General features: G+C 41.2%; 1 protein-coding gene across 1 annotated transcript in view; it reads right to left on the bottom strand.

Moving 5' to 3' along the window:
* COL4A5 (collagen type IV alpha 5) overlaps positions 1-4741 on the bottom strand; it is a 278780-nt gene that overhangs the window by 101965 nt on the left and 172074 nt on the right. The gene's annotated exons all lie outside the window — the stretch shown is intronic.

The raw sequence follows: 4741 nt of genomic DNA, 5'->3' as shown, positions 1-4741 counted from the left end.
CTCTCTCTCTCTCTCTCTCTCTCTCTCTCTCTCTCTCTCTCTCTCTCATCGATGTATCCAACTCTCTATTCCTCTCCCTTCCTCTCAGTAAAAAAATAAATAAAATATTTAAAAAAATTCTGCAGAGTTATTACATATCTTTTGTTGGGTTTATGCATGAGTTAATTACTATTGTGAATTTTACTGCTATTACTATTTTTAACTAGAATTTTTCTGTTATATGTTTAATTTTGTATTGCTGGTATAGAAAAGGCAAATTATTTAAGTATGCAACTCACTTCTGGTCACCTTGCAAACATTCTAAGTCCTGGTAATTTGTCATTTGATTATTTCAGACTTTCTGGGTTTGTGGATAACCAACATTTGGTGTGTTTTTCCTATTCTATCCTTACACCTCTTTTTTTCTTCCAGACTTAGTGCATTGGCTATGATCACCAGTATAAGAACAAACAGTATTAGTGGCTATGAGTATTTTTATCTTTTTTTTTGTTTGTTTGATGAGGATGCTCCTGATGTTTCACCACAAAGTATGACATGTCATGAACAGTCCTGTACTTCCTGTATGAAGTACATAGTTTCATCAAGTTAAAGTAGCTACCTTTTAAGACATTTTTTTTCCTTTTAACAAACAATGGATATTAAATTTTATTGAATGATTTCTCTGTATCTATTGGCCTACTTTCTTTTAATCTGTCAGTGTAGTCAACTACAGCAATGTTGAACCATCCTTGCAATCTTAGGTTGGATTAATTTGATAACATTTTATTTAGGATTATTTTTTCTGTGTTCATTAGTGAGACTGACTTATAGTTTTTTCTAGTGTCTTCTCCTTGGTTCTTTGGTATCAATGCTATTCACTTGAGTTTTCCTTATTAAAATATGTTCTGAAATAGTTTTTAAAATATGATAATTATATGCTCAACAGCTTGGTAGAATTCGTTGAAAAAAATCTATAAAACCAACCATAAAACCAATACGTTTCAATAAAGATCTTTAACATTTCAAAATCTTCTATGATAATTTATCTGTACTTAGATTTAGGAATATACTTTCTCAGGATAATTTTGCTAATTTATGTTTTCAACTTGTTAAGGAATGTATATTTCATCTAGAATTTCAAATAAATTGATATAGCATTATATTTATCTTGTAATAAAAATTTAATTATATTTATGGCAATAATCATTTTTCTTTACTGATTTTATTTGTGCCTCCTCTTGCCTTTATATTGCTCATTTTATTTTTAGCTTTATCAAATTTTTCCTTTTATTCTGTTTGTCCTTGCATTCCTTTTTATTTTTCAACTTAACTCATTTATTTTTAGTATCCCTAATTTTGTGATAAATTAAAAGTATCACCATGTCTATTTTAATGAGTTTTGACTGATGTAATTTAGCATTCAATAGTTTATCGTTTTCATTTCTTTTCCTTTTTACTGCTAGAATTATTTACAAATGTGTACTTGTAAATATAATGACATTTGATGCTTTCTGTTGTTCATTTATAAATTTATTTGGTCACAGAATGTGGCTTGCATAAAATTTTAAGGTTTTTTTTACTTGTCTAATAGAGTCAATTTCTATAAAGGCTTCATGTGTGTTTGAAAAGAATGTACACTCTCTGTTTCATACAGTTTTTCTTCCTCCCTAATATGCACAGCTTGATTGTGTTGCTCAAATAATTTTTTATAGCAAAGATGGAGATTTATTGAAGAACAAGTACAGATGCCCACGTGGTGAGAGAGAAAGAGTCCCACAGAATGGACTCCCACTTGGCAAGGGAAAAAGGGTCGCATTGACTTCCTGTTTCCATGGTTCATAAAGGCTGCAGTTCCTGAGCCCTGATATCCCTTCTGATTGGTCAATATTCCCTTTCAAATTGCTTACTACAGTGACTCCTGAAGCCCTCCTCCCTATTTGTCCTCCTATTCCTTCTGGGCTTTCTTTCTTCTTCTTTATTTTGTAAATATAGACTTTTTTGGCTCCTTCCAGTTCCCTTGTCTTATGGAAATACTAAAGGCCTAGTGTATGAAATTCGTGCATGGGGAAGGGGGTCCCCTCAGTCCAGCCTGCACCCTCTCCAATCCGGGACTGCTCAGGGGATGTCTGGAACTGCTGGCTCCTAAATGCTCATCTGCCTGCCTGCCTGATCACCCCTAACTGGGCCCCCTGCCAGCCTGATCACCCTTAACCACCTTTGTCTGCTGACCTGATTGCCCCTAACTGAACCCTTCTGCCAGCCTGGTCGCCCCCAACAGCTCCCCTCTGCTGGTCTGGTTGCTCCTACCTCCCCCCCCTGCTGGCATGGTTGCCCCTCACTGCCCCCCTCTGCCAGCCTGGTTGCCCCTCACTGACCCCCCCTGCCGGCCTGGTCACCCCATGCAGCCTGCTTTTTAGTCATTTGGTCGCCCTCACTGCTCCCTGCTGGCCTGGTTGCGCCATGCAGCCTGATGCTCAGTTGTTTGATCATCCCTCACTAACCCCCCTGCTGCACCGGTCACCCCATGCAGCTTGGTGTTCAGTCATTTGGTCATCCCTCACTAACCCCCATGCCAGCCTGGTTGCCCCATGCAGCCTGCTGCTCAGTTGTTTGTCCCTCACTAACCCCCCTGACAGCCTTGTCACCCCACTCAGCCTTTTTGATGGTCTGTTCAGTTGTTTTGAATGTGACAGCCCCTACCTCTTCGTATATATACTAGAGGCCCAGTGCACAAAAATTTGTGCACTTGGGTAGGGAGTCCCTCAGCTTGGCCTGTGCCCTCCTGCAGTCTGGGACACCTCAGAGGATGTCCACCTGCAGGTTAAGACCTGCTCCCTGGGGAATTAGCCCTAAGCTGGCAGTCAGACATCCCTCTGGCACCCTGGGAGCCCTCAGGGGATATCCACTTGCCAGCGGGGAGAAGGCCTAAGCTGTAGTTGGACATCCTTAGCACTGCTGAGGAGGCGGGAGAGGCTCCTGCCATCACTGCTGTACTGGCAGCCATCAGCCTGGCTTGTGGCTGAGCAGAGCTCTCCCTGTGCGATCGCACTGACCACCAGGGGGCAGCTCCTGCATTGAGCATCTGCCCCCTGGTGGTCAGTGTGTGTCATAGTGACCAGTCATTCCCAGTCGTTCTGCTGTTGGGGTCAATTTGCATATTACCCTTTTATTATATAGGATATAGATACCTGTTGCTGCTTCTTTGTCTTATGTAAATGTAACTGTTGCTGCTCCCTTGTCTTATGGAAATGTAACTGCACCTGGCTTTCTTGTGTTATGGAAATGTACCTTCTCCTGTCTGTAGCCCTATGTTTTTTTCCCATGGACCACAATTCTAAAAATTCCCTAAAACTGCCTATGTTCCCCTAAAATTCCTGTTTCAGTCCCCCCTCTGATTAGGAAACCCCAACTGCTACTTATATCCTTATTTATTTTTTCATTTATATGCATCTATTTTGTCCCATTCCTAACTTGTATTACGTGGATTAAAAATTTGGGTCATGTTTTTTCCTGTAACTAGTATGTAAGTCATGCAATTTATTTCTATTCTTCTCTAGCAGTTAGCATTAAAGTTTTAAACCTATGTTTTTTGAAAAACCTAAAGAGTTAATAATAGGGGAGGGTTTTTTTGGGGGGGGTTGTGTGAAAAAGATGAAGGCATTAAGTAAAAATCTCAGAAAAAGACAACAGTCTGGTGATTACCAGAAGGAAAAGGGTTTGGGGGGAGGTAGAAGAGAGCAAAGGGGTGATAAATGGTGATGGAGGTGCCTTGACTTGGGGTGGTAAACACACAATACAATATACAGATGATTTATTATAGAATTACACACCTGAAACCTATATACTTTTATTAATCAACATCGCCTCATTAGATTCAATAAAAATTTAAAAAAACACACAAAACTTTAGCCCAAACTGGCATCAGCCTGCAGACTCAAGGGTCCCAGGTTCAATTCCGGTCAAGGGCATATACCTTGGTTGCAGGCACATCCCCAGTAGGGAGTGTGCAGGAGGCAGCTGATCGATATTTTGCTCTTATTGATGTTTCTAACTCTCTATCCTTCTCCCTTCTTCTCTGTAAAAAATCAATAAAATATATTTAAAAAAACAACTTTAAAACACCTGATTTTTATGATCAATAGTCACTTAGACTTAATATACTTTAATAATATCTTTTCTAATTATTGATTCTTACATCATACCCACCCCCACCCCAAATTTCATCTTGAATTCATATCCTTGCCTAGAATAAAACCTCCAGAGAAGTTCTGGAGGTGATGGACTTTCCAAGAATTCAATCTTCATAGTAGGAAGATATTTTAATCTAATATACAAAGAGCCAGGGGCCATCACATTCAAAACAACCAAACAGACAGCCAAACAGGCTGAGTTGGGCAACCAAGCCGGCAGGGGTTTTAGTGAGGGACGACCAAATGACTAAACACCAGGCAGCATGGGGCAACCAGGCTGGTGGGGGGGCCATGAGGGGTAAAGAAATGACTGAGCAGCAGGCTGCGTGGGGTGACCAGGCCAGCAGGGGGGTTAGTGAGGGGCAACCAAACGACTGAACAACAGGCTTCATGGAGAAACCAGGCTAGCAGGGGTAATGAGGGAGATGACCAAATGACTGAACAGCTGTGTGGGGTGGCCAGGCCAGCTGTGCGGGGCAGTTAGGGGTGATCAGATCACCAGGCAGAGGCGGTTAGGGGTGATCAGGCTGGCAGGGGGCCCAGTTAGGGCCAATCAGGCAGGCAGGCACGTG

The sequence above is a fragment of the Myotis davidii genome, unplaced genomic scaffold (genome assembly GCF_000327345.1).
Source record: "Myotis davidii unplaced genomic scaffold, ASM32734v1 scaffold489, whole genome shotgun sequence".
NCBI classification, from domain to species: domain Eukaryota; kingdom Metazoa; phylum Chordata; class Mammalia; order Chiroptera; family Vespertilionidae; genus Myotis; species Myotis davidii.
Note: the sequence above shows the minus strand (reverse complement) of the source record. Positions and strands in the feature narration are given on the sequence as shown.